Below are 13,616 nucleotides of genomic sequence, written 5' to 3'. Positions count from 1 at the left end.
GCTCCCATGGGTATTCTTAGTGCTATGTTAAAACCCTCTCTAATAGCACTTGAAGCTTTCAGAAAAGAGTTAAATGTTTTGTATGGCTGGAATCGTAGGTGTGAGTTGACAGGGAGATAAGAAAGAGATAAGTAAACTTCAAAATTACTCCATTTTGAGTATTAAGTTTCAATAGCATTTCATAAATATCAGATTGTACTATCTTCAAAAGAGTTATTTTTCTGCAACTGCTCAAATCCAATAACCAGCTCTGAAACTTATGTATTTTGCACATTTTAACTAGTCAAAATGTCTCTTACTTATTGAAAAGTTGAAGCCCAAGCAAAGATCTAGCTATTGGGAGTGGAGAAGCATTATTGAATAATGTTTTGTCTTACAAACATAACATTGTTTTGAGCTAATGAGTGTTGATACAGTAGTGGCCTACAGTATGCCTAAGCAATAAGGCATGATTGGATTCTTCCACTGCCTGCTGCCTGGGGTCCATTGTTGGGGATTTTATAATCACAGCAACTTCCAAATATATTACCCTAACTTGCTGTTCCTTTCCCACATTATGATAATCACCTGGGTTGTTCATTTTATATCTGTTTAAAAAAATTCCCTTGCCTCTTAAGTCAAGCAACTTCATATCAAATATTTGCAGGCCTAAACAATTAAAAGAAAGAACAAAGATCACAGTGCAGCATATTCTGCTTTGGGTATTGCAAGCTTTTGTTTCATTATTTCTTGCCCTCAGCTCCTCCCTCCAGGGATTTTGTCCCTCTTGTATCAAAATTTCTTTCACCTCAGTCTGCAGTAACACTTTCTTCTTTTATTTTAGATTTTTAAAAAGCTATCTCAGGAATTTTGGTGTAGCTCCTGATTCAGCTGCATTGATGGTAATTGAGAGGGGAATACAAACTGAACTCAAGTGCAGCTCCACTTAAATTTACTTCCCTTGAGAGAATAATTTCCAAAGGATTCTATAAAATTTGTGTTTGTAAGAGCAGCCCTTCATTATATTTTATTCTTTTTGAAATGATCCAGAGTACTAGGAAAATAATCACCGATTCCAAAGGGGGTGGGCAAAGTTTGTCTGTGGTTAAGAAAAAAACTAATGGGTCTTGAGAACCTTCCTTTTTGTTTAAAAATAAACACTGGTATCTCTGAATAAAATATAGTGAGTGCACAGCTATTCTGTTTATAGACCTTTCTACAGGGACTTTCTTCTGCATGGAGACAATCTGTTAAGATCATTGCTCCCTTTTATTTAAAGATGATGGGTCTCTTCTGTTTCCTTTATATCTATATGTCTATATCTGTGGTTGTAGGTGACACATTACAGAGCTAGAGTTTGCTATAGATATTCATATTGGTAGCAGCAGATAAAGACATAAAGAAATTAAGTCTGAGGGATGACCAGTGGCCCCTCACGAGGGTTTCTTGGTCTTTTGTGCCGTGTGCTCTTGGATAGGATGTGACCATACTGACATATTAGAAATCACTTTGAGTGACAAACTGTGTCATCATTTTGTCCATGCTCAGTCATATCCAACTCTTTGGGACCCCATGGACTGTTTTATTTTGCAGGAGTTTATTGATAGCATAGCTACCTCTAAGGTTCTGGGATTGGTAAACTGGATGAAGAAAACTGGGGAATAGATTTCTAAACAAGCAAGTATCCCAAGTATATGAAGTAAGGACAAGATAAGTGAGAATGTCAATATATTTGCATGCTCAGGTTAGCTAGACCTGCAGAAACCATTCTTATGAGGGAAACCTTCATGGTGGATGTTGAATTTCAAAAACACTTTGAATGAAAGTAGAATTAATGACGTGAAAATTGGCAGGATAGGCCCACATGGGATTTAAGTAAAAGGCCAAAATTAGAAAATGTTATCTAGAAACTTTGGAGAAAGTATGCTGATTTAAAATTACATTTTTCCTGAAGGTCTTAATTTTGCACCTAATCCCCCTCTTGCTCTCCTTGAGAGGGAATTGCATTAATGTGGAGTTTTGTAAACCTGAGGAAATTGAGGATGGTCTTGTAGGTGAAAACTATCAGAGAACACCTGTTAGTCTAAGAGTAGCAGAAATCACTTCACCTGCTTTTTGCCCACTCCACCTCCTTTTTTCTTGCTTTTCCCGTTTTCCCAGGAATATCATGTCAAAATAATTTAACATTTTCTTGAGCTCTTTTTCCCACTATCATTTCCTTTATTCACTGGGGTACAACTCTAATCTGCTGGTGTTAATTTGCCTTTGACCACTTCTCAGTCATTAAGTCATTTTTAACTTACTAGGTTATATGATATATTGAATTACTCTAATCACTTTTTTTAGGCTCTCCTACTTCTCAGGCACTTAGCTCCAAATTGGAAGCCTCTATGTTTTCTTTTGTTTCCAACTTTACATTGGAGGAGGTAGAGGTTACTATATAGCAAGTAAATTAATAAATAAATACTTTAAAGTCATCATATTTCTTTTCAACAATGGTTTTCCTCTACATTTCCCCTTATTAGTTAGTGCTGGACATATTTTGGGTTGGTGTTGAACAGGAAAGGAAGCCTCTCCTATACTCTTGACAAATATTGTGCCCTTGAGGTTCATGACATTTATGAGGAGAGGTGGGAGAGCCCATATAATTATGGCAGCTGTGGAGAAATCAGGGGCAAAGTTGAGACTGAGTCAAAACCAGACCAGGTGGACACTCTCAGGAAAAGAAAGGGACCTTATTGAAAATAGTCCGAATCTCAGACTAACTAGAAGAGATGTCGTGATGTGCCAATCTGACCAGCCTTCAAGACTGCGGTCCTTGTTCTTCAAGCTCCAGAGAGTGTTGGCTGCTGACAATTTATGGCCAGTTCCCTCTCTAGGCACTTTCCTTCACAAAAAGCAGCCGTTTTGACTAATATTACACCCTTTTTATGAGAACAGCTCACACCCAATGATTGGTTGATATGAATCAGTATTTCAGAATCTGTTTTTCAGGGAACCCTAAACTCTGGCATTTGTGTTCCAAAATTCATATGTGATACTATGTTACATTATAAATCACAGTAAGCTGTGCCTCGCTTTCACATAAGTTGTAAAGTAGGATTTAAAGCATGAACATACATAAAAGCTTTCCTGCAAGACCATGAACACACATAAAGCATGGACATACATAAAGCCTTTTCTGCAAGACCATAAAGCAATAATGCCCCACACTTCAGGGCAGGGAGTATAGTAACATCAACATTGAATACCATAACCCCATCACTGTTCAAATTGATAAGGCAATGTCTGGAGTCCTAGCCCTAAGCGAGAAGTGACTCTGCCAGCTGAAAAGGCTTTAAATCCTCTCAGAGAGTCTGCTGATCCCAGTGAGAGCTGACACAAACAGGAAGTGACTTTAACAGGAGCACTTAGTCTAGAGTCAATGAACCATGGCATCCAGAGACACTCAGCACAGGGCAGCCTTCTGGAGGAAAGGAAGTCTGCCACAGAGACAGATGAGTAATTACTTCATAAAGACTGTACTTTGATCAGGGACACATTCAAAAGATTAAGATATTGTATCACCAAGTGACCTAAGAAAACTTAGTTATGTGCAACTGTTAGGATATTTTAGGTGATCATGTAGCTGCCACTTCCTATAATTCCTAACCAAGCAATAATGTAAGCAAGTGTCAGATCAAATTCAACCACCCACAGAGACACATATTAAATAATCATGTGTTGGCAAATAGGTGTAAAACATTTAAAACAACTTACTTTATAAGAGAAATGAAATCTCAGTCTCCTATATTTGTAGGTTCTACTATCATAGTTTGCATTGGACAGTCAATTGAAGCAGATATGAGAAGTATTCTGGAGACCAATGGCTGGACACAGGACCATTAAAAGATCAAGCCTCAGGCATCATCTTTGTGGCTATGCCTTAAAGGGCTTGTTAGACTGTTATACTCTGTTCATGAGAGAATAGTTTGTCTCTGAAATAAAGCCAATCCACATGTCTGAATAGCATTAATTTTACTAGGGAAAAATGATTTCCAAAACCCATGAACATGCATGTCAAAGTCACTAATTTTACCAATGAAAAGCTAAACACCTAAGGCTCTATGTTGCTCAAAGTTATGAAATGCTGGTCATTATATTAATTTGAACCATAGGAAATGGATGATATTCAAGTATGTTTGATCAACAAAAATGGCACCTGTTTAGATATTGACTACTCCTTGGAGTGAATTTATGATTAACAGAACTGATCATATCCAAATAGCTGACACATACATAACCTATGGCAATTTATCTTTAAGTAAATTCTAGTACTCCTGTGAAATGATAATAAGGGCATTGGAATGCAGAAAAGATGTTCTTGATAGTCTATTTCTTGTAGGAGATCTAAGAAGTAGAAAACCAGAAGAAGAGTAAAACTGAACCATAGCCATTTGCCTAGCCATGCACTGATAACTATCACTTTTTGGTGAGAAGAAACAGAAAACCACCAGAAATCACACCTGATATCTAGAGTTTAGTGTACTATTCCCTTCAGAGATAATGGGATGAATCAGTCTCAACACATTCTTTGATTATCCCCATTAAGTCCCAAGTTAAAGGAGCCCTTCTCAGTACTTCTCTGTGTAGACAGGTGGATCTATCTGACTAATACAATAAGAGCCTCCATTGCAGCCCCTGAACCTCAAAGATTCATTTGTGGCTTTCTTGTTTGTTTGGATGTATAATAGGTTACACCATAGAACAGTTAAAAAGAAAAAAAAAATAAGGAAAAAGTCAAAGCCCTATGGTTTAGAGAATTTAAGAGTTAATACTTTCTCTTAAGAACATCAAACTGTATTTTTGAACTGTAATTACAGATATAATAAAAAGTCCATCAATAAAGTAGACATAACAAGACTCACAAGACCATCATTTATTGATTTTGTAAGCATTACACTAGTATATTTGATGTGTTTTGTGTCTCTCAGTATTACTGATTCAAGAATCTGTTGAAGGTTGGAGAAATGCTAAATCAATCTTGAGGAGTGTGGCATTTGTACAGAGTGATTGGCCTTTGAACATCATTTATATCTCAGAGAGAAAATACATTTTAGTACTAATGGCTAAGGATTGGATACATATGTATCTATGTAAAAATAGTTCTAACAAAAAGCAATCTAAGGGAACATTAAAATCATACATTTTCGAAAGGCGTGACTTCCAAAGAAATAGCACTGTGTTTCAAATATCTCTTTGGTGCTTATTTTTGGCATTAATTAGTCTCAATAAAAAACATGAATAATTATAATAATCTAAGTACCTGGTTTTTTCAACATATTTTTCTCAAACTCTGAATAAAGATCTCTGAGTAGAGATTATGAGAATCATAATTGGAAAAAAAAACCCTGATGCTGAGAAAGATTGAAGGCAGGAGAAGGGGACGCCAGAGGATGGGATGGTTGGATGGCATCACCGATTCAATGGACATGAGTTTGGGTAAACTCTTGGAGTTGGTGATGGACAGGGAGGCCTGGAGTCCTTCAGTCCATGAGATGGCAAAGAGTCGGACATGATGAGTGACTGACCTGAATTAAATAGCCATATTCATAGTAGCATTACTTGTATACCCATAGAAACATTATTTACAATAGCCAAACGGTGGAAGCAACTCAAGTTTTCTCAAGCATGAGTGAACATATAATTAATTCAACCTTGAAAAGATGAAACTCTGGCATGTGTGATAACATAGATGAATCTTGAGGATATTTAGCGACGTGGAAGAAGCCAGTCACCAAAAGACAAACCCTGTGTGATTCTATTTACATAAGATACCTAGAGCAGTCAAATTCACAGAGGCAGAAAGTAGAATGGTCATGACCAGGAGTAGGAGGAAAGGAGGCTGGAGACTTATTGTTTAGTGGGTTTAGAGTTTTAGTTTTGCAAAAAAGAATTCTGGAAATGAATGGTGACAAAATTTGAATAATAATGTCAATGTACTCAATACTACTGAATTGTATGCTTAAACATGTTTATGATGGCAACTTTCATGTCATGTGTATTTTGCTACAACTAAACATAATTTTCAAATTTGTATCTCAAAATTATTCTTGTTAGAATGTTTTCTAATTCTAGAAGCCCTCATATAAAGGCCATGCACAGAGCTACTAGCAGGCTCTTTCTTTCTTAGCAGATTCTCGTCCCCAAAGGAAAATCTGGCTCTGTGGACAAAGGGTCCCCAACTTCTGACATCTATGTCTCCAATACTGGGTCTCAACAAACAAAGAAGATTGTTTTAAAATTCTATCCATGAGAAGAGGAAATAAATCAAGTGTTCCTTGTAAATTATCTTTTCTTCGACTTTCCAACTTGAGCTTTATTTTCCTCTTCCCATGTCGACTAACATGTTTCCCGGTCCTCACCCTCGTCACCCACCCTGCAGGATTATGGCTATTTTTGTAGGCATTTTATCCTTGCATCTCAAAGAATCAATCTCCCCTCTTCTTTCTGCTCCTCTTGCACATTTAGTTCCCCTGAGCTGTGTTCAGCTGTCAGCCTTGGCGATGAGCGGCACCGATTCCCCAAGTTATTAGGGAGCACTTGGAGCATCTCTGCAGCACAGAACCTGACAGTTGAACACACAGGAGCAGCTGGCTCAGTGGGGAAAGAGAAGGGAGGGGGCGAGAGCTATTCATTGCAGTGTATTTATAACTTGGCCCTGAAAGCAGGGATGGCGGTATTCAAATAGGAGAGGGTGAAAAGACATTTTATCCTAATTAAAAAGGTAATTAAGTAACACACCAAAGAATTTAAATCAGTGCTCTTGGTTTTTCTGACAGGTCTGATGGTATAACTACTCAGAAACATTTCTGGAACAACAAATGCTTCTTCTTAAGCTCTGTTGCTTGCTGAGTGGCCAACTATGGATGACAAATTACAGTAAGAATCCCAGGCAGGAGTGTCCGAGATAAGAAAAGGTCCTTCTCTAAGGAAAATAAGATAGGCATGAAATCTCCAGCTTGCCAAGATTAAAACTCTGTGCTCAAACCACCACAATTACCAAGACTCAGTGCCTTGTCTCTGCCCAGATACGAGCTGCCACCCCAGCCCACCCTCAATAAGAGCCTCAGTTAAAAGATCTTCAGGTCTTTTCAATGACCACTTCTTCCGCCACATGGCATTCTAACTGGTGGCTGTTCTTATCATGTCCTTCACAAGGCATTTGTTTGCAGATATCCCCCAACTACGGAGAAGACAACTGCACCCCACTCCAGTACTCTTGCCTGGAAAATCCCACTGATGGAGAGGCCTGGTAAGCTACAGTCCGTGGGGTGGCAGAGTCGGGCACGACTAAGCGACTTCACTTTCACTTTTTGCTTTCATGCATTGGAGAAGGAAATGGCAACCCACTCCAGTGTTATTGCCTGGAGAATCCCAGGGACGGGGGAGCCTAGTGGGCTACCGTCTATGGGGTCACACAGAGTCAGACACGACTGAAGCGACTTAGCAGCCACGGCAGCATATCCCAACTAAATGTAGTTTTATTATTAGGTAAGTATTAGTTTAACATTTGATGCTATATCTATCTTCCTGATTACTAATGTCAGTATCAAGTCCAAGTGCGTGATAATTCTCAACCAACTTCATGGCTAGATTTTGAAAATTTCGAAAGTCTTACACTTTGGGTCAGAATAGTAAAATGATCATTTATCTTTGTTTTACAAATGAAGTTATTTTAGTCAGGTGTATCTGTAAACTTCTGATTATTATAAAATAGCATCAATAAATTTTTGAAGCTATTCAGTTCTTAATTCTGTGTACTGGTTATGTTAATGGCATTGAAATAGGTATTTTCTTTGGAGTACTTCTAAAATAAATGTCTAATTATCTTCAAGCTTATCTGAAAAGCTTGTATAATATATAAAATAGTGCTGTATATATATGTATATATGGGCTTCCCTGGTGGCTCAGACAGTAAAAGCATCTGCCCGCAATATGGGACACACAGGTTCAATCCCTGGGTCAGAAAGAACCCCTGGAGAAGGAAATGGCAACCCACTCCAGTACTCTTGCCTGGAAAATTTCATGGATAGAGTCTGGTGGGCTATAGTCCATGGAGTCACAAAGAGTCGGACATGACTGAGCAACGTCACTTCACATATATGTATATATACTTAGGCATGTATACATTTCATATATATGCTATTAATTCATAATCATATATGGCTATTTATTTCTGCAAATAAACATGCAGATTGCCAGATTCAATATAGTTATATACAATAAATATTGTATGCTATGCTTTTTAACATGACTATATGGAAAAACCCTTAACTAGTCGAGATGATATTATGATACTATCTTAATATGACTTACCAAAACAAAACCCAACCAAAATATTTGCAGGAGAATTATTCCTACCAAATGACAGTCCTCATTAATTTGCATGCACAGTCTTTGAAATGCTCAGGTAACCAAAGAAAATGTTTGGTTACCTGAGAGAATGTTTAAAGTATTGAATTTGCTTCTTATGGGAATGAAAACATAACATACAAAGACTTTGGGTTGATGAAAATTGAATTTGTATGTTGCCTAGGCAAAGAGTGATATCAACAGTTCCAGTCTCATCTAATAGGACTTACAAAATAATATATACATTCAATTATTATTGTTTGTGGTTGTCATGTTCTATACATTGCCATGAACTCAGTATTAGTGAATACAGAACTATTACTTTTAGGGGAAACACAAAGTTAGGTTCCTGTGAGCCTCTGGTCACAACATTTTAACCAGCTGAATAATACAGAAACTTGTCTTATGTATTATGTTTCTGTTTAAAGACACCTCATTTAGTATGTATTGTTGATTCAGTACCAATGAATCCATAGTCAACAGCACTACAACTCATCCCTGAATCAAGTTTATCTGAAATACACATTTTCTCTGAGGCAAATTGAATCCTTCTTGGGCATAGAAACACTAGCTAGTACTTTAGAGCTATGCTTGGAGACTGTTTGATGCAGGAAAATCACCAACAAAAAGCACAAGAATGAAAAACTGGCACTATATAGATCTCGGAAAGGATACTTCTTGACAGAATGAGTCAAAACATAGCAGATCATTGCCTCATACAACCTCAGCTGAGAACGTGTGCATTGGGCAAGCTTTTCACTGCTCTATGCATGAATACAAATGACCATGAATACCCTATGAATACTGATTTGGGGATGACAAGTTTTTGCAAGTATGGAAGCCATGGAAAATAAGGATCAATTGTACCTCCATGTAAGACTTTGGAAAACTATCAAATTACTCTAGTGAACATACTTTTGTTAATACAATGAACTATTTTACCTACACATTTATAATTATTTTGATTTTATTATGATGTCAAATTAAAATTAAGAGAAAAGGGATATAAATATTTGATGGATGAAGATTTTTGATCCTACTAAGAATTAAATTTCTCTTGGATGTAATTCTGAGTATCCAATTGATTTCAACTGTTTTATCAGTAAATATATATATATATATTTTCATTTTCATTATAGTTAGAAAGTCTCTTGAAATACAAACATATTTTTATTTTTACAGTGGGACCAAATATCTGAATGGCCTCAGTGAACACAATTGAAATATGAAGATTTCAGAGGATTCAGAAGGTTGAATCTCCCCATAACTTTAAAACGAGCAAGGAAGCTCTTAGTTCACATGTTTAGCAGGAAACTATTTATGATTTCCAAGAGACATTAGTGAGAGTCTTATCAAGTGCTAGACTCAATCAACATAATTTTTTTAAATAATAAAAGATAAGACCTTTACCTGTTAAAGATATTTTTTGATGATGATCTTTAAAATCCTTTGATTCCCAGGTAAATATTAATATTGTAAGATATGGTTACATATCTTTCATGTACAAAAAATTATACAGACACTCAAATATTTTTCTCTATAGTTTACATAGTGATGAGAAAGCATGATTTATGCTTTTGGCAGAAGCTATTTTAGTTGAAGTGTCCAAAGAAGTATACACCTGGAATCCTGTTTGCTTTGGAAAGTTGGACTTAATTCAGTTTTTATTTAATATTTCCATAGGTTATAGTATATGGGTCATAGCTGAATGTGGCCCATGCCTTCTGCTCCATAGATCATCATTTTAGAGGAAATGTTATTTTTTAGAAAAATAATGTTTACATTCTTCTATGCCATTTCTCAACAATATTTGTGCCTTGAAAGATACTCTTGATTTTTCTTCCCCCAAACTGAGGTACTAGATAGAAAATCTTTCTTTTTTATTTAAATTCCAACTTATTTTTTTTCAGAACTTAATTCAAAGGTAACACTGACATTTTCCAAAAAAAGCAAACAGGACTTGCATAGGGCATTTCTTTTTTTTTCTTGCCCACCAATCTCCATAACAATAATGAAAGAAGACATTAGACTTTCTAAACTTGAAAGTACAAATATTGGCAGTTTTCAGTGTTGTTTTTTTCATCTCTGCATCTCAAGCCTAATGAGGGTGAACAGTAGTGAGTTCATGAGCTTCTCCAAGTGAGCCTAGAGGGCCAAGTTTATCCCTGATGAGCTGTTCTCTGAAGCTCTGGTGTTTACCAAATGTGTCAGATGGATAATGTTCATTAATGAACCTGAATATCTCGAAGCAGAGCAATTCTTCCAAATATTATGATGCTTTAATGACACTTGTAATAAGACCGCCAAGGACTACCATCAGCTAACAAATACACATTTCCAAATGTAACATTAGTACATGTTTGAATGCAGCAAAATCCTAAAACTGGTATCTGAAAGTGTGCTTACTTTGCCTCCCAAGGACATCAGAAATGAATAAGTGATGAGCTAAACAGTCCTGCATGCGACATTGCAGCTGTGAGAAAATAGGACAGTCATGGTATATCCAGTGATTTGCATTTAATATGTAGAAAAGGGAGCAAGAAACGAACTTAGATATAGCAGTATAGAAGGAAGTAGAGACAAAAAACAGGATGAAACCATATCAAATTATACTCTTTTATGATACAGAAAATGAATTCCTGTTCAGTCTCCCAAGAATCATCATGAAAATGTCATTGAAGTGCCATTGTCCAGCTAAGCTTCTATTGACCTCCTTACACCAAAGCATTGCCCTGGGACTGCCTGTCTGCTTGTGACATTGCTTTCTTCTTCCTACACAACTCCACAGTTTTGTTAATCACTGAGTGTTGAAGTCAGTCCTTTTCTAACTTCATCGTGACAGAGAAAGTACATTCAACTTTTCTATGGATCTCTATGGAATTCCACAGGCAGCTTTCATATTCTTGAGCCTGTGTTTTCATGCTTCAGTTGAATATGATGGTTTCTTTTTTATTATTAAGTAACCAACATTATATAACTTGGAATCCATATCTTCCTTTTTTTCTGACAATAACTCTTACTGTAAAAATACTAAAAAATAATAAATCTAATTTCTGCTCTGCCATAAAAGGAATCATGAAATGTATTCTGAAGGGTAAGAAAGGAAGCGACTATTAATAACGTGTAAGATACATTTCATAGTCTTCTTCCCATTTTACTTATCCTCTTTGAAATAGGATCCATTGTACCTATCTTTCATTCATTCAATAAATATGTATTGAGTGTCTATTCAACAGAGTGATGTGCGGTGAACTTGTAAATTATTTATAGTAAACATTTATTATAGACTACAAAAAACAGCCAAACAGCAATTGTACATTCTAAAATTTAACTTTTCTTAGAAAATCAAATCACTCTCCACCCAGCTCAGTGAAGCTTTTTGCATATCATTGTGTGTGTTGTGTTTTCTGAAATGAGACTAACTTTGTGTTTCTTAAAAATGAAGTATTTTCTTTCTTCTCTTCTTCCTTCTCTCTTTATTCTTTCCTTGTCATCTCTAATGAGCCTTCTTGCATGCAGATACCAGAAAACATTTATGAGACTGTTTCCCTTTTTTCCTTATGTTATATAAATTTGAGCTATAATTTTTACTTTTATGAATATGTAGATGGTTATGATTGAAATACACTCTTAATATAGATACTACTTATAGAATATAGTTGATCTAGACTCTCTATGCCTTGCCAGCCATGATTCTATGCTTATCAAAATGCATCTTAATCCAGGAAAGCTCCTCTGAGCCTTCCATGTGCTACTACTAAAGACTATAATTATACATTTAGAGTTTATGAAAACAAAGATTAATTAGCCAACTAATCTATTATACTGCTCCACACATTTCTCATCTTAAAGGCAGCTAAAAATAACTAACAGCTGTTTTTTATCATGCCTTTCATAAATAAAATTAAGCTTAAATTTTGCCCATCATAATTTTGCAGTAATAATTACATTCAATAAACCTTTATTTTTTGTTTTACTTAGCAAAGAATATTAAGGTTACAATATGATTTAGGAGCAGAATTAAAGACATAAACACTGTTTATGAATTTACATTTTGTTCTTCCTTGTTATCCTTGCTTCCAAATGTAATATCATTCCAACTAGTAAGATTCCAATTTTAGGGTTCTCAGAATAGTGCTTAAAACATGATACCTTACACCAGGGCTTCCTGAGTGGTTCAGTGGTAAAGAATATGCCTGCAGTGCAGGAGATGCCGGTTCAATCCCTGGGTCTGGAAGATCCCCTGGAGGAGGGAATGGCAACCAACTTCAGTATTCTTGCAGGAAAACCCCTGGACAGAGGAGCCTGCAATCCATAGGGTCACAAAGAGTCAGAAGTGACTAAAGACTTAAGTGACTGAGAATGCTTGCAGGCACACACCTTACATCTAATGTAAAGTATTTGTCCTGAAGTTTTTAAAAATGTGTTTACTAAAAAAGTGTTTACTATATTGGTGAAGAGAAATACAGCATGAATCCTAAAATCCATTGTTAAATATTCCATCATTTCATCTCTAAACTCTATTCTCAGTACGGTGGCAAACTGAAAGTGAAAGTTGCTCAGTTGTTGCTGACTCTTTGCGACCCCACGGACTACACAGTCCATGGAATTATCTAGGCCAGAATACTGGAGTGGATAGTTTCCCCTTCTCCAGAGGATCTTCCCAACCCAGGGATCAAACCCAGGTCTCCCTCAATGCAGGCGGATTCTTTACCAGGTGAGCCACAAAGGAAGTCCAAGAATACTGGAGTGGGTGGCAAAACATTGTCCCTGAAACAATGTCATTTTACACAACCATCTTCACTAAGGTATACTTCTTTTCAACTCAAAAAATCTAGGGTAGGGTGAAATTTCTGCTTGTTCCCTACTGCTGTGCTTGTGGCTACCAGTTTCTCCTGGTGGATCTTTTTTCTGTCATTATCAGAATCTCCCAGATTTATGTTGATGCCTCTTTAACACCCTGCTCTCTGAAGTTCTTCTCATCTCATCCAGTGATCTTTATCTCTGGTCCATTTACCCACTGGCAAAACCCCATTCCACAACTGAATCATTAAAAATAATTTACTTGCCAATTTCTTGCCTTGAAAACCTTTTTCTGTGGACTTTTATTCCTTAGCTATTTGCCTCTGAACTTTTGTCCTGGAAGGTCTTTAACTTTCATTTTTCCACTATCCCCCTACGAGATCACATCCATCTTGATTGTATGTCCTTTCCTTTCTGATCTGAACCACCTCCTGAATCAT

This window comes from Capricornis sumatraensis, chromosome 13, assembly GCF_032405125.1.
Source record: "Capricornis sumatraensis isolate serow.1 chromosome 13, serow.2, whole genome shotgun sequence".
NCBI classification, from domain to species: domain Eukaryota; kingdom Metazoa; phylum Chordata; class Mammalia; order Artiodactyla; family Bovidae; genus Capricornis; species Capricornis sumatraensis.
This window is presented reverse-complemented; position numbering follows the sequence as displayed.